The sequence below is a fragment of the Echeneis naucrates genome, chromosome 21 (assembly GCF_900963305.1).
Source record: "Echeneis naucrates chromosome 21, fEcheNa1.1, whole genome shotgun sequence".
In the NCBI taxonomy this organism is placed as follows: domain Eukaryota; kingdom Metazoa; phylum Chordata; class Actinopteri; order Carangiformes; family Echeneidae; genus Echeneis; species Echeneis naucrates.
Genome location: NC_042531.1, coordinates 19,041,077 through 19,066,102, shown reverse-complemented (window position 1 = coordinate 19,066,102; position 25,026 = coordinate 19,041,077).

The following is a 25,026-nucleotide window of genomic DNA, read 5'->3' as shown; positions in this document are numbered from 1 at the left end:
GTTCAGAAAAACAGTGCGTGAAACCATAAGTTCCTTCTTCAGTACAGACCTTCCCAGGAAACGAGCCGATTTTAACACATCAACTATCCCAAATTTCACACATAGATTGTGTGAAATAAGTGAATGGAGCCTCATTCATGGACCAACGTTTGACCCTTGTTGGAATTTCAAAAACACAACAACACAGCCCCGCACAGTCCCTTTTATGGATCTAACTCAGATAGACTGAGAACCTGTATTTGTTTTTGACCTGTAGAGAAAAAAAACAACTCACTGCCAAAATAGAGTTAAAGATGCTGTAATCGCATGTTTCTGCTCACATACTTTGATAGAGCATTTCATGTGGATCACGACCTGCCCAGGGCGTACCGCGCCCCTCGCTTGGAACGTTGCCTTGGGTTTGGCTCCAGCAGCCCGGCGACCCGGAAACGGGAAAGCGGTAGAAGATGGATGAATGGATTTCATATGGAACAGGTAGGTGACGCCATTTCATATGGAGAAAATGGGTGATATGATTCATGCTCCTGATGATGGTTTCACTGTAGGCGTTGGATTCATGTAGTGGTTTTAAGTGCGTAAACATAACTTGTTTGTTGACAGAAAAGCAATATCCGGTACCTTTAGAGTCCAAACAGGGGAATTGTTTGGGTGGATTATACTTTGTCTGCATGAGAAATCACTGGGCTCTAGCTCTAATAATTCACTGCAGAGACAGTTGGCTGGGGAATGACTGGCTGAAGTCAAGTCTGACGTAGAGAGGTGGAGGGCGGAGTCAGCAGAGCTCTAATCAAGTTCCTGCTGTCTGCGCAAGGTCACGACAGAACGCCCCATCTGCTCGCTGACCTTGATCCCTGCATCAAATCACCCTCAGCTGTGTGTATGCGGGTGTGTTGACGTGTGTGACACCAGTGCTGCTGCACTCCCCCACTTCTTTAGGGTTTAGGGTTTAGGGGGGTTAGGGTGGATTTGGTAGGTAGGTGCTGCTTTGGAGATGGAAAGGTGGAAAGGTGACAACCCTTGACCTTTCTCCATTTTTGTGGATTCAGACACACAGCCACAGCTGCAGCATCCAGCAGGTGTGGCGACTTATTTTCAGCTCCAAGCTGCAACTCTGAAGGCTGCAGAGGTGTTCAGTGTTGCAGCACATGGAATTTGGGGATCTGATTTATCCAAAAAATTACAGCATGAAAGTCTAGAAATGTCAGACTGACTGCTTTTGCATACCTTTCAGACAAGTACAGACTATTATCTGATTAATCTGATTATTCAGATTATTATACAGATTATTAATGAAACCTTAAGTGAAATAAAGCGTTTCCTATAAAGGACAAATATGGAAAAAGGAACAGCTCCTCCAACTATGGTTTTAATATGGCATTTATACTCCAAAGCATCTGAGCACAACATGTGACTCCAGCAGTGGTGGCCCCCAATTTGTACAAGTATGCCTATAAACCGCGAAATAAAATTGGAAAAGAAACCAAAGTAACTCACACATGCCCTAGCTGTATACCACAAACAGGGAAAAAAAGAGAAAATTTAGAAAAATAGATTTTAACTTCTGCAGGAACTTGCAGGAAATTGTAAACAGATTGGGTTTCAGTCTGTAGGAATGACCCAATAGCTGGAACTGTGTCCAGGAAATACAGCGGCATCAGTCGCACAACACCCATAATTAAAAGAATTGCTCATATTGATGCATGCACTGAAGCATCCATTCTGAGTGCTCTACTGGCAGCTGGTGGGGGCAGTCCGCCCTCATGGCGGTCTTGTGGGGGTTCGAAGGAAATTTCTCCAAACCGTGAAAAGTGTATGTGTGTACGTGTGTTCCCTCAAGCCTTGAAGATTTACAGTATGTGTCAATATGGATGATTTTTTTTTTTTTTGTTGGACAAGTGGCCCACATATAAATGAATGTAAATCTGCTTTTGATAGCTGCTGTGTGTTCATGTCTGGCAGATGGGTGCGATTTGTGCCAAACCTTACTGGGGGGGGTTGTGCTGCAACCAGAGTTGCAGTCTGGCCGCTGGGCTCCAGCCTCACAGCGCAGCAGCCTGGCAGGCAGCAGTGGCTCTTGGCTGACCTCTGCCTCCACCAGGCCGCCCTCACTCACTCACCTCATTAGCTTGACAGGAGCGACCAAACAAATTGAGGGCATCATGGAGCTCCAGCAATTCCATGGGAACATTTTTTCAACCCCCCCCCCCCCACTCCAACTCCCCTCTACAGCCGCACCCCGCCCAGGTCTTGGTGTATGCGGCATACATAAACACATGCCCACATGTAAACACTGATTTCTACTTAAGGTGTTGTGTTTGAGCGAATAGACTGATAACAAGACGCAGGCTTGCACATGTCTCCCCATGCATGCACAGGGACAAGCATTTTAACTGCATCCAGGTTTGTAGGTGGAGGCCAGGTACAGTATTAGATCATTCCATGTTTGAAAACCACCTTGAAAGCCTCCCGCTCAAAGGCCCCTCTTATTTATGTTAAGCACAAACTATTTTAAGAACACGCGTGGCTGCCGCCTCTGACAGCTTTATAAACAGGTGAAATCAACCTTAAAGGAACCAAGTATCTGTGTGAGGATGAGTTCTCATTTCTACTTGTTTAGCTTTTAAATTTTGTTTTGTCAGCATTGTTTTATATAAAAAACAAAGGAAAAAAAAAAAAAAAAGAGAACCACGCCTCCGGTGAAGAAGGCTCATACCCGGGAGTCAAAGCTGAAGAAATACCTCAGTGCACATATGAAACGACTGAAAGGGCATCGAGCAGCTGAAAGAAATCTTCTGTGTTGGTTCTCATGTAAGTGCGGGACTATGAACAATGGTGCGATTTATTAGCCATAACACCCTTTTGAACATTCTGCGAATTGTGATCCCATTGTGCAATTCTGTGGATTGCACACATTCGGCTTATAAAGCAACTCAACATGCCCTCATACATATGGTATGAAACTGTGTGACTGGCTGTCAAACACACTGAGGACACACATGGGCTGATTTGACTTGATAAGACACACATTCTTGGCAACATAATGCAGACACACACACACACACGTACACAGATAAACCCAATGGCAGAAATATTCGACGATCCTTAGTTGAAGTCATGTTCAGTTTTTCTGGGATTTAGCTACAGTTATGCATCCACTTCACATCGAACATCTTTACAGTGCTGCAGAGCCGACAGATTTTTGCAGCTGACCTCGGCATGAGCAACTTAGTCACGTGGATCTCGGTGACAAACTTTGCATTACATGCAAACCTGCCAAGTTTCACATATTTAACGTCACATATTTATTCATGTCGTCTGTATCATTATGCAAGCCGTCTACAGTAATCAGATCAAAACTTGATCAGGATAAGGCAAATCTAGTTGAAAGGTTCAGATTCACAAAGGTGTCACTTTTTGTAAAAAATCTAATGATTCAAATGCCTTTGGACACAAAAATGTGACTGTTAGAAGCATTTTCCTTAATGGTCCAAAAGAGGGCGCTTCCTCCAATTCTCATTCAGCATGACTAATAGTGTACCTTAGAGCGCTGCAGAGAGGATGTATTTATCTTGGTCTATCTGGAGGTTAGCTAAAGGTCCATCCATCAATTTCTTCTGCTTTACTTATGCCTGGGTCATTTTTCAAAGGCAGCTGTCAAAGCAGAGAATCCCAGACAATCTCCAAAGCCGTGCTTTCCAGGTTGTCTCCCCACAGAGTTCTGGGTGTACCCGAGGTCTCCTCCTACTTGAGCACGGCCAGACAGCCTTCAGAGGATACTGACCAGGGGGCATCCTTATCAGATGCCCAAAACCCTCTCAGCTAACTCCTTCCCCTGTGAAGGAGTAGCGCTTCCAGTCCGAGCTCCCGAGACACCACCTCCACCTCCAAACTTCCACATTTTCATTTGATTGAGCTCGAACTTCTTTTGAAAAAAGCCTTTCCTCCTGCAAAGCTAATACCTGTTTTTATAAATACAACAAGACTCTGAAGGTAGATTGGTGAGTTGATTGGTTTTCATGTTCAACATGCTCATATTTAACATAGCCATTTTTTTTAATCAGATGCAAACCTTAAAGAAATCAGGATTTACTGATGCATTTCATGTCCTGGAGTAAAAAGTGAAAATGTAATGAGCTTATTTCAGGCAGCGAACCAAAAATGCATTCAAAAAACCCAAAGAAGGGAAGGGAACTGGAAGTGCTAAAACTAATTTCTGCAGCACTCTATAATCCCATTATTTTTAGGGCAGCATCTTGGCTGAAACTTTTAAATTAAACAACGTGTCCCTTGAGCATGCCGTCAGTGGAGAAACTGATTATGCTGCACAAGTAGTTTGAGAAGCATTAATGGTTGTTTTACTTTTCCCCCACATTAAAATTAGTTACTAAAAGAATCCTAAGGTAAGGGTTTCATACTCAGGGGGTGGGCTGGGTAACGGTTCAACCAAACACACAATACAGGATAAGTCAATAACTGTTCAGTGCTTAGGCCACATAGGAAACCTAACAGATGTCCATTCTTCGGTGTCTACTGCAAATGTGGACAAAGTTTGGACCCGAAATAGTAGGCCATCAAGCAACAGGCCAGGCAGTAGGTGGTGTTCAAAAACTGGGACAGAGCTGGGGGTGAAATAAGTCACAAGTGGTGTTAAAGAGGTGTTAAAGAGATGGCATCCAGGAGTGAGGCAGAAAGATGGATGTGTTGTAGTACTTCACAGCCAAGGGGGATGGAAAAGGAGAGCTTAGAAACCAGTGTCCGGCCTCAGTGGGTACAGGCTGGTTGAGACACATCTTTTCTATTTATCCATTTTGTCCAACATGGAGATAAAAAAAACCAAGTCAAAGGACATATGGATGATGGATTATTAGTTAGAGCATAATAATGAATCCTTGGGTATGGTAGTCTAGTCTGACCATATCAATGTAGAGTATTGATAATAAATCAATTTGATCAATCATTATTTGTTATGGTTTAATTTCCCATTGCTCTTTACAATCAAATATTGAATAAAACAGAAATGCTGAAAAAAATTTAATTAAAAAAAAAAAAAATCAATTTCTTCATGCTCATGATTTATATCATTATACACTGAATCTCATGTGATTGTGGGTCAGGTCTTATTGACAGTCTCTATGTTGCACTCATATTTCCAGGAAGTGGCAGCATAGTGGTTAGGGTTAGTTTGTGGGTCCGGTTCCCGGCCTGGGGCCTTTCTGTGTGGAGTTTGTATGTTCTCCCTGTACTTGTGTGGGTTCCCTACGGGGAGCCGTCCAAAGACATCATGTTTGCGTTAATTGGTGACTCTAAATTGTCCGTGGGTCTGAGTGTGAACCGGGAACGTATATGTGGTAAAAGATGAATGAATGAATTCCCATACTATCGCCATCTTAGCATCCCAAAAGAATAAACAAACTCCTCAGACCAAGACTTAGCACTTTACCTATATTTGGAGGATAAGGGAAGCTGGAAGGAAGGAAGCACTGACAACCCTGGACATATTTCAGACAAATGGTTTGGAAGCCATCTGTATCAAAGCAAAGAAACCACCCCTCAAAAGAGAAGTAGGTTAACTACGGTACTTTTTCCCTCTATCCCCCACCTACAAAGCTGTCCTTTCACCCCCTCTCAGGACATTTAGCAGCCATTCACACGTCAATGGCCCAGTGGAGGTTAAATACTTGGCTCCCCCCATAGCCCTTGGATGAGAGGTGAAACGTTGAGTCCAGTTGTCCTCAATTTGACTTTTCTTAAACAGAAATGACCTGGCTGACTGACAGTCTTCACCGACCTCCAGATTTAACGGCTTTTCAAACTGACCTTTTTGGCATGACGTGTAGCAAAGAATGTACCAATCCTTTGAGGTTGTACTGTAATGCTCCACCTGACTTAGCCAAATGGGTGAAGCTCACTGTCAGCACTCCTAATGCTCCCGCCTATGTAGGCGCATATAACTCCCTTAACAGTTCGCTCTTAAACAGTGAAATGCAGCGCTAATGACTCTCTGGTAAAGATAATGTGACACTAGAGGCTCCTTTAAGAATAGATCTGTGAATTAAGTGTGAGTGGTGAAGCTTGAGAAAAAATGGGAACACCCCAGACACTATGGTATCATTTGCATGCTACTCGTTTAAATCTAGACTTTTGGATGTTTGAAACTCTCATAACACATTGTAAGGCTACATCTATGTTAGGTACTGTGACATAAACAAGCCTTTTGGGATGTATGATGTACTGAAAACTGGGGGGAGCTGCACATTGAGTTTTATACGTCGGTTGGTGTATGTGGGAGGACATGTTTAGAGTAAAGGTCAACGCTTCAAATGAGATCTTAACAGTTTGGATCTGTGCAACATGGGAGACAGACACAGCGAGAGCGGAAATGGATGGACGGAAAGGGAAAAGGGATTGGTTTTATATCAGGCTGGTAGAAGATTGTACACGACTATGTATCTTCCCATCATCAGTGAATATGATCCTTTTCTGAAAATGATTATGGTCAAAAAAAACCTTTGGAGTGCAAAGTGGGAAGAGAATGACTGCAGGGAGACAAAAGAATAGATCAACGTGTTACAAATGGCTCACGGGCAAGAACCATTGAACAGGATGCATTTGAGAGATTCTTGGAAAACGTTGATGGGGGATGTTCTTTGGTTCTTGATCTTTCAGTCTGAGGTTTTGTGGGTAATCTGTGGGGGCACTAAGGCAAAGGCAACCCCCCCTGAAGGTCCCGTGAGAGACAAAAACTGGAAATAGGCTGGGCAGGGCGGTGAGGAATACGACAGAGGAGGGTCAGAGGGTTAGGCTTGCATTTATGGATGGCAGAAAGAAATGGGGTTGAGGTCCTGATCCTGAAACCTCATTGTGAGCTTCAATTAATATGGAGACATCACCTCACATGTTCAAGACCCACCAACAGCAGCACCAAGAGTCAGCTGCATTTAATATAGCTCAGTTTAAGACAGACAATTTACTGTAATTCTCATGTAAAAACATATTATTCAAAATATAGCAGAGTCTTAAGTAATCACTGGGCCATGGCCAGCACAAACAGTTGCAAACAAATTCCCTGTTCCACTGGTCAAAAAACCTACTAGATCGGCTAACATCTGGCTTTTGTCAGTAATGGAAAACGCTACAATCGGCACAGAGACCTGGGTCAAATGACTTCGCTGTAAAAATGGCTATTTATTGGCTCCAGCAGATATGTTAATTTTCACTCCTTCTTTTGCTGCAATGTCCTCCAGAGCACAAACACCTGTCACATATCCAGCACATTGCTCTACAGTCAGGAACACTGAGGTGGGGGATGACACGCGATCTGGAGCCGTGCTGTACGTTTGAAAAATAACCAGTCAAAGTGTCTCATGTGGAGGCTCTGACTCTATTACAGGAGCAACAACCTGAGAAGAGAGACGAGACAGATTCATTTTAACAGATCACACAGCAGTTAATGGCTGACTCTCCATTGTATCTATGTACATGTGTCCTCGGTCTGACAAGGGTCCAACATTAAATCCAGCAGTATTAATTTTTTTCAGAATCTAATTAATTGTAGTGATTTCTGCTTTGATACTCCTGATCAGTGTTGAAATACTGTCCGATTGTTTTTACATTAAAATCCCACTAATGAAAGAAATGTTGCAAGACTTGTGACAGTTATGAATGGAGTTGCTTCATGGTAGTGTTGGCAAAGGTTAGCGCTCTACTGATGGAGTGTCATGGAAATGGAACCTATTGGGACTTAATCAGGAAAAAAGTTGAACTGAGAGGCAATTCTGAGCTAGCATAAACCCTGGAACAAGGGAAGCACGAAATAAAGGACCAATTCTCTGCCACTGAGGAGAACTTGCGGTAAGATAAAACCCGACAGTGATAGCCACATTTGTGCATCCAGTACCTGAACGGAAAGGCTTTAAATCAGCTGCACGGCTGCGGCAAGTCTGCCACTCATGCGGCTTATGTAACACACAGCCGTGTAAAGACACAGAGCATGTTTTCAGGTCTGCTGACGCTGCTGACGTTGCTGAAATGGGCATCATGCTGTGGCCTCAATCGTGGCGCATACATATATTTTTAGCTTGGAGTCTCAGGCTCCAAGCAGCCCATGCTCTGCCCTTACCATCTCCTTAATAAAAAGACATGTAATAAGACTTAGCCCTAATGTGAAACATACTCCCAGAGTCGGTGAAGTGTATGATCTCTCCCACTCCCCAACTTCCTACACGGTCCGTTCTGGAGAGATAAAAACAGCTTCCATCTCAGAAGTAGCGGACTCATCTGTTGGGGTCTTGAAACATGGATCTCCAGTGAGGCTCAGGTTCAATCTTCAGGCCACAGAGAATTTATTCAGCCACATCTGGCATTGTCGTTACAGAGCCGAGCCGCCGGTGAAAGGCAATGGGAAGGGAATGCCATTGAGTGGTGTAGAAAGTACACGAGGGAAGCGAGAGGAGCTGTGAGACAAAATGGACTAAAAAGACAGATTTATGTTCGTGTCTCAGATAACTATTCAAGTTTAGATGTAAGTCTCAACCAACCAAGGCAGAACTGAAGTTGCCTTGGTTGGTTGAGACCAGACACCAGATTCATCTATTGTGCTTTAAAGCCTGTAGCAAAAATGAACTCTCAGAGTGAGTCTATTTGCTGAACATGGCATTACCTAGACATTCTGCTCACTTAGAAACTGGTCCTAGCATACAACATTAAGGACTCAAAGACGTGCGATCAGGACAACACCAAAACAGTCAAGCGACACCAGTGTTCACAGCTGTAGAGGCCAGAAATTCAAGCCACGAAACACAGACAATGAAATCCATCCCTGGAATCTGTTTTTGTTGTACAGTATACAGCATGATACTATTTCTTCTCTCTGTGTCTGTCCTTTTGTTTCTGTGTGTCCTGTTCTTCCCCGGCTGCTGGAATCACATGAAAGGTGGACATAAGACGTTCAGCTTCCTGTACTGGGTGAGGTCCAAGGACCCACTGAGCATATGAAAGGAAATGCCGAGGAAAAAAAAGAAAAAAGACCAAACGAACTACAGCGGTTGAGACGAATTAATTCCCAGACGAAGATGACGCTTCAAAGTGGGAGATGAGCGCAGACGACTGTTTGAAGAGCATGACCATGTTATAATGCAACCAAATGAACTGGAAAAAAGGAAAAAAAAAAGAAAAAAGTCTGAGATCAGCTTGATAGTGGTTTTGTGTTTCTGCCTTTTTAAAACACAAAAGGCTAATGATTGAAAATAAAAAAATAAGAAATAAAAAAACAAACAGATCCAAAACAAACAAACAAAAAAAAAAAAGAAAAACAAAACTCACACATGAATATTCTTCCAGTGGCTGGTGTTTGCACCACAGGGATCTAACGGGCTCTTTCATCTTAGTATGTGTGCAGCTGCAGTGTTTTTGGTTGTCCCCTGATTGCAGTGATGTGGCTGGATGCAGTGAAGTGTTGATGCCGGCCTCTTCTGTGAGGTCAAGCAGGTTATGTTAGAGCACTCCTGCAGGCTGCCTGTAATGGCAGCGCACTCACATGTGACCAGAGCGCATTCTTTATGCTGTGTTACGCGCTACGTTCGTGGCGGATGGTTGGCTGTGTGGTTTTGCCTCACTAAACCTATAGACGCTGTCAGTAGGCGACGTCTCTCTAACCTTATTGACTCTGACCTTTAATGGACACGGTGAACTTACAGTGGGGAAAAGGTACTGGCTGGTTTCCATTGGCCAAGCAGGTACACAGAAAATTCTGTCTGCCATGGAGAGCGGTCAGTATTCTGTTTAAAATGTGTAAAGCCTTTCCAAATTAGCACCAGTAAGGAACAAATTTTTCCTTCACAGCTGACCTCATTCAAATCCCCCTGACTCTCTGTTCCCCTTTCAATTACATCAGCGCATTTATATCATGTTTAATGCTCACGTCTCTCTAGACATTTTCCTGACTTGAGGGCGCACACACAAGCATTAACATGAACGTGTTATTATTTAACCAAGGTTAGGCTGCAAGTTTTTGGCATCAATGGGCAAATTTCCATAATAACCTTCGAGCATAATGTAATGAGTCAGATCAGGAGCAAACTATATGTCTGCGTCTCCTCTTGGTCCAGTTTCAAAAAGATATGATGGGAAACTTTGGCTTTTTGGATGGATTTGTGTTCTGACCTGTTTCAAGCTGCTGACTTCAATGTATTGCAATATCTAACTGTGTTGTTGCGGTGTGGGTTGGTTTACCATCAGAGCAGTGGATTAATCACGATCTGCAGGATTTTTCATGTTGACCACTTTAAAGTTCCTCTCATTATATTTTAACTACATTGAAACCATCTGCTATGCTAAATATTTTCCTTAACATCTTTTCAGCTGGAGCTCTAAGCACATTTAGCTTGCTCATTTAAAACCTGGATCAGGTCTTATGCCAGCCCATCCTCCACAGCTTGGTGTGTGTCACAACAGAGAGTATCGACATGGCTGTCGCTTATACAAAACAAAACAAAGAAACAAAAAAACATAATTCTGAGTATGTGAGCAACTATGACAACAAAACAGTGATGTCTAGATGACTGAGTCGGAGCATCTTCAACACTGCAGCTCTGTGGGATGTTGGGGAGGGATGGCTGGACTCTGGTCTGATCTAACAAAAGATCTCCCACTACTTTGACATGTAGCACCGAACTTGACCTGGTTCAGATGGAAACAGTATTCCCTAATGTCAGTGTCCTCTTTCAGCAGGATAATGCTCCTTGCCCCACTACAACAACTTGTGCTCAATTCCTTTTTGTCAAAATGTGGAAACTTTCTTGTGAAGTAACATGCTTCAATTGCAACGCATACAGTAAGGACTTGTGCTAATGTTTTTGAAATGTTACAGTACTTTTTTTTTTTTTTTGTTGTTGCCAGGTGCTGCTTTCCTGTTTCAGACTTTGCATTCTGGAAATACTGGAAATCCATTTTCAAAATTAGCAATGGCCCAATTGACAGGAGTGTTTTTCTTCCTCCAACAGTTTGTCCACTGAAATCTGAGTAAGGTCATGAGATAAGATCTGATCCACATGCAAATGACCGTAATTACATCTGTGTGTATGGCAGCTCTGGTCAGCATGTATCTTGTTCCAGTGTGGTCATGCAATGGTCAGATAAACACAACAATGAGTCCAGTGCAAAAATACAAAAAAACAAAAACATAATAGAGATCAAATCTGCACAGAGAATAAAGTACTGATCGCCTTAAAGGGAAATACCACTTAATCTTCTAAATATTTTTCTATGCTACAATACATGGAAACACACAATTGATATTCCTCAGTGTGACCAGCACCTACTCCAAAGCTACAACCCAGAGAACTTGGATGTTATCAGCATGTAAAATCTGCAGTGACTTCATGCAAGACATATTGAAAAAGACAGGAAACAGAATGAGAGATTTTATGGAAATTATGATACTTTTTCCATTCCAAGAGTTGCAATAATGGAAAATAAGGCCTATTTGGATAAAGAAAACAGCCACAGGCAGACAGTCTGTAGGTTCAACTAATCAGTCTCCTAATGATTGTTTCATTTTTTTGCCTGCATGCAGCTCTCAGTTTTTCAGGTTCTGACTTTCATTGGACCACAATCTATTTCCTCTTCAGTTGCAACTAGAAAACGCAACCTGATGTCACCTCTGAAAGAAAACAGTTGAGACGTTTCTTTACTTTGGAAAAAGTGAAGCTTCTATTGCAAACTGACCATGGAGGGCTGAACACCAGCACTGCCCTGACACACACCCTCGTCTTCCTCGTCCAGCCTCAAGGTCAGAGCCAACATTTGATTGTGAATGACTTGACTGATAATGGTTGTTCTTTTGCACAGTTGGAAACATAAACATGTCTGATTCCTATGATGTGATGAAGCATTTAGCTCTTCAAGCTTTTCAAACTGGACAACCCAAAGCTAGTGATCATCTTGTGACATGCTGCATTTAACATTTGTATCATTTGGACGCCATGTTTGGCTGTTCATGAGTTTGCTATGTGTGAAGAGGGATCTCCTCCCATGGACACAAGACTCATCCGTCATCATCATCATCATCATCAATTACTCAATCAACAGAAAATGAACACCAACAATCCTTTAGTCATTTTTAAGAAGAAACACACACACAAAAAAAAATCTAAATCAAAAATACCATATGGTGATTAAAGAAATGTTTTGTATAATAAGGTTTGCGTTGGCCCTGCAATAGGGGCCTGTCTAGGATGCACCCCTGCTGTTATTGTTTTAAACACTTCTTTCTTTTTCTCCTCCGTGGCTAAACTGTAGCTAACAGTGGTATTTTGAACAACTGCCAAGGCTAATAATTAATTACCACACAGGAGAGGTACCTATAAAGACAACATGAGCCTGGCTCCAGCAGTGAGTCGGTCCTCATAGACTCCCATGTAAAAATGAACAAGCCTGGTAAAAAAAAAATAATAATAAAAAAAAGGCTTGTTCTCCATAGTTAATTTCCCCTTCATGATGACACTACATGAGGTTCATTGTTATATACACGCATTCTCCATAATTGTGAGTGCGGCTGCTTTGAATGACAGGTGGAGGGAGTGTACTGTATCTTTGCTACAAACTGGCATGCGCTGAAGTCTCGGCTTCACACACACCCCTCCTCTTGCCCATTTTTGGATTAGCCAGGAGCCAGGTCGTTGTCAAGATGGTGACAGCGGAGCAGCTCACTATGAACTATAAAACTACGGTCAAAGTGGACTCCTGTGAAGTGACATAACAACATGGAACATTTTCTAAACTGTTGATCTGCTGTACTCCTACACACACTGTGTTATGCCACAGAGCAGCTGTTTCAGAAAACTTAGAAAACTTTCCACAGTATGAGTCCTTCAGTTTCTTGAACTTGTTGACCAATGCAGGGGTTGTATTTACTCATTTTTCATTTGAAAATCTAACAAACTGTATGATATTCAGGAATTAAAGGGGGAAGCAGCAGTCTGTATGAGGAGGTTGGTTAGACTGACATTAGTGCCACTCCAGGATGGTAATGAAGGTAATGAAGCTTTCCAAAAGTAGGGCAAGGGCTTTTACTCATCATACACATGCAGGAGCACGTATGCGACTTCTAGGAAAGAAAAATGTTTCAATTTAATTTAATTTCAACAAGTGTAATACGTGTTTTGGCAAGCTGAGGGACTTTGAGCAATCAAGTAACAAACACATAACAATGTTTTTAAACCATACAGGCTCAGCGCGGGGCTTTCATGCTTTCTCCAGCAGACTTACAACCACTGCAGCTCCCTATGAGCGATATGCTGGTACCTTCATTCGACAGGATAATCTAAATATTCCCAGACAATATTTACACAGGTCTTATCTCCAAGATTCCATCTGAATACACTGACTCTGGTGCATTTTGGGGCTTTGAGTTTCTCTAATGTGCCAGACACTGAACATTCTTCAGTTGCAGCTTTGATTGTCTTCACCAGCAATATAAGGATAGACACATAACACCCAAGTCCAAGGACAAGTAGCTTACCTCCCAAACACAAAGGGAGCATGCACAGCGTTGTGCAGGGAGGTCTAGGAGCCCCCCACTCTCCGTCAGGTTTTAAAATAAAGCCAAAGGGGGGCTGCAGGCAGGGCATGTAGCAATAAAGCTGCTGACAGAAAGTTGGCTCAAAATGATGCTTCTCTGCTGGAGTCATGCGGCCACGATCTTGGAAGAGTCCAGCTCTGGTTAACAAGCAGCCTTGCCAGCAGACCATGTCTGGGTTTGAGGAAGTGATGGTCTCAGAGAGCCCATCTCAAAGTTGACATCAATGGGATAGTCTCTCAGCTTGTATCCAGAACAAGCCCAATAATGTCATTGCTGGTCTCCATTAAATTTGTCATCATTACACATGAGGAGTAAACACGTCACTGGAATCACAAGGCAAAAGTCTTGTTTTATTCTTTATTCTTGTTTTATTCTTTATTCTTTGAGACGCAATTTAACACCTCTCTGTATACTTTGTGTGTGTGCCAGAAATAAAGGTAATATTTTGGATCTATTGTCCTTGTCTATAATCTGAAGACCTCTGAATTGCTAAAGACTTTCAAAAAGTATTGATATCTCCATATCTTAAAGGTCCTAAGGCTTTAATGACTTTGGGGTAAACATTCACAGTAATCAAAGGTAATTGGAATGGGGCCTATTTAAGCCACCATTGATGGTATTTGGCAGAAAAAGAGACTTTAATTTAGCTTTGCACCAAAACTGTGACAGGGGTGTTGACTCTCTGGCATACAAATCAATAGTAGACTCATGTTCTAATAAGAAATTGATTAGATTATAAAATATTTGCTCTGTGTGTAACTCTGAGACAGATTCATTTGCTCTATGAAGTTTTATTACTTTTGTGCTTTTCACACAGATGTTTTGCGTGGTTACAGGAACACAGCAAGCCTTGTTTTAAATGCTAATGCTTAAAATATTCCACTGAATGACCAATCCCACTGTTTCACATGTGCAATGAGAAGAATAAATGAAAAATAAAAGCACACGCAGAGTTTGAGGAGAGATTTATTGATCTGTGTTTTGCAAGAAGTGATCTCAGCATGATCACCTTCATTGCATGGAAAAATCTTGCTGCCAGCAATAGCAAATATTAAAATATCTTAACCTGCTGGTTTTCTGCCTGGAAATGGTCTCAATCTGCATTTCTCAAAAATGTATCATCAAACTTGTTCATTATGTGAGGTGTCCAATCTGATCAAAACATGATTGAAGTGGTAACCCGTTCGGATGTCAAGCATTGCGTTAGTAAATTGCCTGTTGCCATCTTGTTTTAAACTTTGTACTCTGTCTTGATCATCTGGTAGAGTCTGTCAGTCACACAGTAGCCACATCCCCTTACTCATCCCCTGCTTAATGGTCTATTTTCCGTTAGATGGGACCATCATTGAAAAAAATGACATCATGTTGTATTAAAGACTTGAAACCAGAGACTTAGACCATGTACTCACTAGCAAAACTCATGAGAAAACCATTCACTGAGCTAACAAATCAAGTGAGAAGTAGGGACATGATCCATTAAACTTCAATACAATCTGACAATCAGTATAATCGCCTGAGGCTGTTTATATGGACAGATAGGTCATTAAATAATCTGCTGCGTATACAATATATGGAATACACAACTCGAGTCGAAAGATCTGGATTCATACAGATGTATGATTTTTTTTAAATAGAACAGGAAACTTGTGTGGACAAAATTTAGATCATGATGTCTTCAAACACAACAAATTTAGCATAACTAACTGTTAGAAGTATTTCACCAAGGAGTTCAACAGAGGGAACCTCCTAAAATCAGTCTTGGATATAGGTCATCATGGAAGTTGGTGTCTCCCTGGTTCCTTAAACTGAAGATGCTGAAGATAAACGAGCAAAAGTTCATAAAACTGGCACAGTTTGCTCAGTAGGTTAACATTTGCCATATTACAATCACAAGAAGTAAAAGCATCGTGCTTGTTAGTGGTTGTTATAAATCTGCCTTTTTTAAGAGACGCATAAACTTGATGAAATATTAACTGGGATATTTACTGATATATTTTCTGTTTAAAATAAAAGTTGTCATCGTAATGAGCTCGTGTTACCACAGACCTTACTTCAATGCGTTCAAAAAATCCAGAAACAAAGCAAGGAGGGAACCATATGTGCTAAAATGCTAACTAGTTTCCAAGTCCATTCGGAATTTAATGGCCCAACATTAAAGATTGAAATGGAGCAAAGTAAAGGTGCCTCACCGACTGGATAAGCCAAAACAAGAACAACATATTTTCTTAATATGATAGGTGAATCATTTCGATCAGACTTAATTTGCTTGGCTCGACAAAACGAGATATATTTTACACTCAGTGACTGACACAGTCTACAGAAGTACGTTCACATTTTTTGGACAATGTAGCGGCCAGTGACATCGTGGAAGTAACATCTGCTCTTACAACATAATCATCAAAACACAACAGAGTAGATGGGAGGAGGACTGAATGAGCAGGAGAGGAAGAACGTGCACTCACTGTCTCTAAGCTACTTGTGTGCTATCTTGAATTGTTTGTGTGTTGTGTCTCTTTTCTGCAGATGTTTGGATTCCCACACACTCGGTTCAGGTTTGTCTTTGGCTATGTTCAATTTCAAAAAATAGAGCATTTGTCTTGCATTTACTGTTAAAGCAATTTCAAGTCTCCCAGACACTTTGACCTCAGCTCAGTCCACAGAGATATAGCAGTCTGCAGTGATTCAGATTTTTCACAAACTCGCCGTATCACTGCGCTTTGTGGTAGACCCCACTGATGTCATCTAGTTGTCTTTGGCTTCTTGCATCAGAAACATATGATGCTCCCATGTTCCTCCACTGCTGCGTGTGGGTCTGGTTGCGGCCTGTGTGTATATACACCAGTGATTTGTGGTAGTGGGGATATTTTTGTAAACATTCCAGCTTCAGTGAAACAGCTGCTTTCCATTTTAAGGCATCTGTCTGTTTGGGTATGCCTACTGGAAATGCAGGTCTCTTCAGTGACTGACTTTGCACCTTCCTCTTAAAGCAATAGCTCGTTTTATTTGACATGCAGTTGTGAATTGTTGTAGGACTACCCACAAGTGCAAACGGAATATGCATTGCATCAATCCACAGACCACAGTGTGGAGTTAGACAGAGCTAAGCATGGCTGTTTTTTGAACAGGTTTTCTTTGAAAAGTAACCACAACATTTATGGATGCTGAGGTGATACTGTGACTAGTATGTTACTGTTGTCTGGGTCTGTAGGTGATCTGCTATTGAAGTGTATGAACTCCTGTAAACTGGCCTTTTAAAAGCAGGGTGGCATTTGTGTGCTCTTGTTTCTGCACTGACAGGTCTGTTGTCACTGGTGCACATCCTCAACACTGTTCTTCATGCATGTCTATACTGTAGCATGCATTCAACATGCAGCTATTGGTTAAGTTTGATCTCTACCCCAGCAAGGTAAGACTGAACAGACAGATGACAATAATAGAGCACGAGTGCATCATTTTAACTAAACTTGGTGGATAAAACTTCAACTTCATAAGGTACATTTTGGAAGAATAAGAAGGAACTGCATATTCTTCGTGAATGCTATTTGTTCTATATTAGTCTCAGGCAAAGAAGATATTTGAATTTCTTTAGGTTGACACACTCGAGAGAAAAAAAACACGGACACCTGCTGTTAAATTAAAACAAATGGCTCATTGACAAAACATTAAAGAGTAGGCTTTCACCATCTCTCATGCAAAGTAGCCATGTGAATTAAAATGGAGTTGGCATGGCTGTTGCCTTCTTACGAGAAAGTCAACAAACTCAAGAGCTCTGGTTTAAATCTCAGGCCTGGCAGGGCACTCAGTCGCCTCCTCTCCTCTCCTCTCCTCCTCCTCCTCCTCCTCCTCCTCCTCCCAGACTGCATGTTCATCGCTCGCCGCATGAAGTTTGGTTTTCTTAGTGCTCCAAAACCTCCAATGATACTGGCACAGTGCACTCGCTGTGCCCTTGTGTAACTGCTGCCCCCTTCCCTACTTGTCCTCCTCTGTTTTGCCAGAGGTGTCTTTCTTCATTAGAAGCAAATGCCTTCAGAAACAGTAACACACACAGCTGGCCGCTCAAAACTCCTGTGAACCCCTCACTGCACGTTAGGATTCGGAGCTTGTGTCTGCTGACTGTCTCTCTGCCAATCTACAATGTGGCTGGCTGTGCAGTGGTGAGCTGTGCGGTGGACCACGCCTATGTAGCCTGATTTACACTCCTTTCTTCCTGGGCAGCCACTAGACAGCAGCCAGCTCCTGGAGGGACCAACGGCGGCTTCAGCTGAGGGGCCAAGCCTGAGCCCCATTTGGTTTTGGTTTCCTTTTGCCTGCCACTGTGCCACACCTAGCATGAGTTGGACTAAATGAGACTAGTGTGTAGATTGAAAGATTGGACTTAAACTGAAACCAATAAAAGGCGAGGCTGTATGAACGGCTCCACAGCCGTTCACAGGTCATATGTCTGTCAATTTATTAACGCTGTTACCGACCCGCCCTGTCTCTAACTCGTTTATGCATAAATTCCTTGTGCACGCTATCGCACTGAAGCATTGAGAGGCAGGGGCCATGGTTCATGGGCAGACGCTTGTGTTATACCTCTCCACTATAGGCAGAAACACATGCAGGGGAACATTCCTTCCAGAGTACCTCCACTCTTCCATCCCTCCGTTCTTTAAGAGGGGAGCGCTCTGTTTGTAGACCTTACCAAAGTGTTGTATGAGTGCAAATGACCCTGTTAGCCTGCATTTCTAACAAGTATTTCCAAATGTATACCTGACACAGATGGAGAAAGGCTTACAGCAGATCTTGGTTGAAGTCCAGTGCCCTCAGGAAGTTCCGTTTTGTTTTATGGTCAGATGTGAGTCGCCAACATTTTTGGGATCTTCCTGTGGGTCACATGTTATGAACCAGTGCCCTTAATCGAAAGCATTCAACGACAGTCCAAATATATACATACATACACAGATCAATTTCTCAAAACCCAAGGTGTGCAGTTTGACCATTTTTTAATGCTTATCTTTTAACCCGCCAAACATTTTGCCTTTTTGTGCGTACAAGAAGGCTGTGGGTTTGGTTCCTGGCCTGGGCCTTTTCTGTGTGGTGTTTGGATGTTCTCCTCATGCCTGTGTGAGTTTCCATCATGTTTGGGTTAACTGGTGACTCTAAATTGTCTGTTTGTCTGAATGTGAGTGTGAGTGGTTGTTGGTCTCTGTCTGTCTCTGTGTGTTGGCCCTGTGATGGACTGGTGACCTGTCCAGGGTGAACCCCGCCCTCACCCAGAGTGAGCTGGGATTGGCTCCAACACCCCCCATGACGCGGAAATCGAGTGGTGTGAGTGCATACTTGTTTTAGTTTTACACACATAAACAGATCAGCCATTACATTATAACCACTGACAGGTGAAATGAACAACATGAGAGATCTTGTTACAGTGGCACCTGTCGCTGGGTGGAATATATTAGACAGCAGGTGAACTTTTAGTCGTGAAATTGATGGGGTGGCACCAGGTCATGTATCACAAAGCAAGATGAATATGTCATAACATCTCTTTGCATTATCTGGCTTCATTTACCCAGACATCTGCAATCCTGATAAGCAGGCTCATGAAACCGGTTATCAACTCCCTAACTGAACTCTGTTTTTTCCCATCTAGATCTGTGTGCATCTGATAAAAGGAGAGGAGTTTGCTGCATACGACCAATCGGATCACAGAGAAGACACTAATTTGCAGATTTCACAATGGAGGGGCAAACTTAAAAAAAATCGGGTGAACTCTTTTCCCTGTCTCTGTTCTGCTCCTCTCACGGTTTTAGCACCTACATCAACAGGCCGGTCTGGGAATGGGCAGAGCATTTTCCAAGAGAACTGATTGGTCATTGGTAGCGTCTTTTATACCTGCTGAGTTCTTAACCCTGAACTTAACCTGCTCTGGGACAGTTCAGCCAGTCTGCTTCAGTTACTATGGCGACGTAACCCGGATAGAAAGCAACCCCCAGCTTGTGAAACTGAAAACTCCAAAGTTATCCTTACTAAAATTTAAATCTACCTTCATGATACAGGCGTTAGGATGCATTATGGGAAGACGACAAGCTGGTGGACACAGTGTGATGATGATTTGCTGGGTCTTTCATTCATGTGAATGTTACCAGGTTCACACCAAGTCTTCATGGAAAAAGTATTCTCTACAACCAGTGGTCTCTTCCAGCGGGAAAGTACTCCCTGTCCCACAGCAACAACGCTTCAGAAATTATCTGAGGAACACCAAGCAGGTCAAGGTGTTGACTTGGCTTCAAATCCATGGAGGATTTCTCAGTCCAGTCAAGCACTTGTGGGATGAGCTGAACCAACAAAGGATCTGCTATTAACCTCTTGGGCCAGGTAACACAGCTCACCTTCAGAGGTCCAGAGGAGTCCAGACCTCTAGGGTCAGGACTATGTTGGTGCCAAAATGAAATCCTCCACAATATTACGCAGAAGAAAGTCATACTGTTATGATTAGTGTATATCGTCTGCATATATTAATATATATGTTCTGTACATTTTTTCTTACATGAAAGACTAGATCTAAAAGTCACAATTATTGATGCTGTTGGAGGATTTTTGAGGACTAGTTGAAGGGAAGCAAGACAACGCTTGCTGCCATTTCTTAAAATGATCATGTCAACCACAGAAGCAAAGCTTATGAAGGCACATCCTCCCACATTGGAGAGAGTCCAGGTCCTATTAGCTTTGCCCCCAGGCACTGCAGAGTTGAGAAGGGTGAGTTTCATTAACCATTCCAAGAAATGCTTGATGTTTTTTGAAGCCTGGGGCAGAAAATCCTACACCCAACAACAACTCCCTCCATCACCACCACCACCACCACCCCAGTGTGTTGATGCTTTTTGCTACTGTTGTGATTGCGCAGATACTTTTACTGCCACATCACCATGATGATGAAAGTGAAAACAAGTGGGACTGAAAACAACATCTTCTTCATATAGTTTCATCACATTTATTCATCTTCATCAGCTCTGCCCTTTAAACTGGAGGGTGGTACGGCTGTTAAATCTCTTTAAAATTAACACATGGATGTGTTTGAATGCATTGTTAACTTCAGGGATATTTTATATTTGGTAGAAAAAACTGTGCATTGCATACGTAGTGAGTATTTTTGTGATACATAAGATACATTTTGATTTAAATAAGAAGCAACTCCCTACTAAAAGTTTTTAGCTTCTCAGAACTGTGTGTTTTTCAACTCAGTAAGCTAAATTCTTCAGCAGACATTTGTTTAGACCAGTCGAAGTGTAACTAGGACACTGTCCCATTTCTTTCAAGTGTGACAGCCAACCTAATGTACACAGACGCGTGCACACACACACACACACACACACACACAGGCTTAGATACACTTGTAAGTACTTGTATGAAGCGCACAAAGATATCTGTCAAAGCACGCTTTCACAGAGCTGCCTGGCAGATGGTTGAAGCTGAAACAGACTTTTCCAAGAAGTGCAATTATTTTTGCTGCGGATGGTCCTGCAAGGTGAAGGAAGTGCATTAATCAGTGTGTGATTGGTGGGCCAAAGGAGTAATCCTTAGACGAAGGTGCTGACAATGACACAGGGAATGCATTACTCTGAGTAAAAGCCCTTCTACTTTAAAAATGCAATCATCATGTCTTCTTTTGGTGTCTGACTGTCAAATAGAGAATTAAAAATAAAAAGAGAGAGAGGATGACATGCAGCCACGGGCCACAGGTCAGATTTGACCCAGGCCGCTGTGGTCAGGACTAAGCCTAAATGACTCATCTTCTCCCAGCTGAACAACCAGGGCACTCAGTCTGAGTCATTTAAAGTTCTCTGTGTTGTTCCTTCAGAGAAAGCATTAATGTTTGGTTATTTATGAATGGTCAATGACAATTCTGTATGGATTCACCGGTCAGGTTATTTATCTCGAAAGAAACTGAGGTAAAGACCGTGTGTTTTTGAAAGGAGGAGGATTTAAGAGCTCTAATTATTCATCAGCAGCACAGTGGAAGGGACTGGATTTGTGGAGGTGGAGGTATATGTCGGCTCACCATACTGACACACTAATATATCTCTGTGTTTGAAGGGGAATTATGCTAGTAAATTATCGCAAGCATCTGTGGAGTTTTTCAGTAAGATATATGTGTGTGTGTGTCAAGTAAGAGTTAATCTGCAGCTGTACCCTGGTTGTCATGATCGCACATCCAAGGGAAAAAATTGAATCAGACATTTTATTTGATTTTGCCTGTTTGCTTAAAATAATATAATACATAAATCATGTTTTCTTTCTAAATAGTCAACAGAAAATCCACAGTTTTCTACTTACCATTGGAGAAAAGGATATGTAGATACAGTCTATTAAAGAATAAGCGGAGCCTGAGAACCCAGAAACATTTCTGACCCAGAAGAAAAAAAATCCCATAAATCTAAACTCTAAGATCTGCAAAAATACACAAAACTCACCTCCTCCCCCCGTTTTCAGTGTTAAGATGCCTTAGGTTGTCTGAGTACAATGTGATTCATCACTGGCTGACAGTTACATACAGTACAGTCCAAAAATGTATGGCACTACTAATGTTTAGATTCTCATCAATCACACAACATCATCAAAGAAGTGCCCGAATAGATCCAAATCATAACCATGAAGACATCAGACGAAGCAGGAGCCTCCACAGATGCTGATCTCAGCATCATGTCTGGGATTCAGACACTGAGATAGACTAAATTCACAAAAGAGCTTTGGCACGTTCACTATCAGCTTCAAAACAGAATGCCTAGGTACTATAGACTACTCCTACATTGACGTTTTACTCGTCAAATGAAGATTTATTTTAAAAAGTCAAAGGGCTCCCTTTGTGTCGTTATAAATCCAAACTCTTGTTAAAATGAGGTATAAAAGTGCTGCTAGACTCCGCAGACAGTGGATTTGATGCTCTCCTTTGAGTCAGCAAAAAGCAGTTCTATTAAAAGCTCCTGCTCAGTGACCCTTTGTGAAGCCAAAGCCTTGGCAGCCTGCCTAACACACAAAACATAGAAGGGAAAGTACTTGTCTTAAGGAGGAAAGCACAACACAGAAGGTATGTTGTGCTTGAGTGCCATGCCACTGAAACAGAGGAGTTTGATACTAAAAATACCTGCCTCCCACCACACTCGCACTCCCAACACGCAAGAGCCTCTTCACCGAAAGACCAAACAGCTTCATGGCAATTACTAAAAAAATGCTATTTTTTCGAAGCCTTCATAATTTCCAGTCAACTTGTAATCCATCAGTTCATGTGTGTTTGCATCTAGCGAGCGGCAGAGGAAATGGGTAGTGCCCTGTTGCTATTTAAAGCCTGACCTATTCCAGGTATGCCCTGAAACTCTGCTTACTTGACCATGCCGAACATTTACCAAAAGTCTCTGCCTGACACCTGTGACCAAGTCATGCAAAAGCAATTAGTGAAAACCAAACACAGACATTTCATGTGTGACTGAGGCCACCCAAACTCATGAGTTATACACAACTAAGGAGTAAAACCATTACAAGTCGATTAAAATTCGCTCAGGGTGAATGCAGTTATTTTTTTACTTAACTTACATTAGCCAGCGGTGGAGGAGTAGACATCAAAAAGCCTGCATGTGTGTGCTCAGTGTTCACTCACCACAAAGCTCTAAGTCATCCAGTGTGGCCGAGGCTCCACTGCAGACATGTCAACTTTAGAATTGTCCTTTAACCAAAATTGCTACATATAGCATTGTCTCTTCTAACAAGCACTGAAATGGATGCGTGTGACAGTGGTTTGACCCTATCCAGGTGGTTTGCATTTGGCAGCGAATCTATTTATAGGCCAGTTAAATCCAGGCCAGGTGTTGTCAAAAAGCCTGAGCAAAGCTCTCTGCTGTCATGAGCAGCACAGTTAAAACACACAATCAAGACTTGTAGTCGATTGGATGTTAAATATGGATTTAGAGGAGTTACTTGGAAGTTTTGGTATTCGCTACATAGTCTGTGTTCACTTCGACAGCTGGTTATTGAGCAGGGTCTTCAGCTATCATGACATGGCATCAAAAAAGGTGATAAGACAATAAGGAGCGGCAATAGAAATGCTCTCTACAGTATAACTTGGACCCCTCTTGTTAGAAAAGGAATAAAACTTGATGCTGAACTCTTTAGGCTAGTAAATAGTCACATGCTAATGCTGATGTTAGCTATGTAGCAGTCGCTCCTTTAACAAGGTTATCTGGATGCTTTGAATGAATGTATGAATGTTATATAGAGACTGGAAGCAAACATTGGTGAGTAAAGGAATAAAGTGTGATGCTGAAATGAGAAAGATGCATCATGATGGCCACCAAACAGGCGTCATTGCTAATGTTAGTTAGGGTAGTGCCGGACAAATACAACCCTTAAGGAGGGTGGAGAACAGAACGTTGTACACCTGAACATTTCTTGTTGTGTGCTAATACGTCAAATGCCAATAATACCAGCAAGATCATAATGTGGATGAGTTATTGGAGACATTGAAATATTGGAAAATTTAAATGTATTACAACATTTTCAACGTAGCAAAAACAAAAACCATTGAGATAACAAGTTCCCCAGGACTTTCAATCTAGGACTTCAAAAAATGTGAATACAATCCTATTATCTGTATTGTAATTGTACTTTACGTCTCTAGTAATATGACTATGCATGCAACATATGTACCACTCGAAGATACAGCAAAAAATATCATATTTTCATTCTGTTTTTGTGTGTGTGTGTGTGAGATTCAATATGCATTTTAGTGTGAAAGGTGCACAACAAATCCAAATTTTATTCCTCCAGGTAAAGGTTTCCAAGTTCAAATTGAAGCACACACTCTGAAGAGACTTAAAGAGGGGGTTACCTTTGAACCAAGGAAATACAAGCGATGCCTTGCTGACCACAGATGCCATCCAGTTGGCTGGCCTTTGGCTGCAATCTTTCACAACTCAATGCGGCTGCCAACCCACAGGCCTCTGCCTACTTCCATTCCTCCAATCCATCACTTTTAAATCTGATCCTTTGAGTCTTGATTCAAAACACGTATTGGTCAGTAGTCTGGGTTTTGGTCCACCACATTCAAACACAATCCCTCTCCTGGTGTTTTGCCCCATTGGTAGACAGGAACAGGAAGAGAAAGACAACATGTCAAAAATGAAATCTGAAAGACGCATATGTTCACTCCAAACCACTATTGAAGATTTTCTGTTCATTTCCTCAAGAACAGAATTTGGACCTAGAAGTTACTCCACATGCCACATTCTCTTTGTTGTTTGCTTTCACAAACCACATGTCTGATCTCCGTCCACGATGGCAGAAAATCCCATTCTATGTTTTTACAGTGCTGCTATTCTTGTGTTTTTTTTTAGGTTAGATACCTATTTAAAATTCCTGGGAATGTCCCGCACTGACAAACTCTGTTAAGATGAGGAACTGAGATTTGTGTAGCT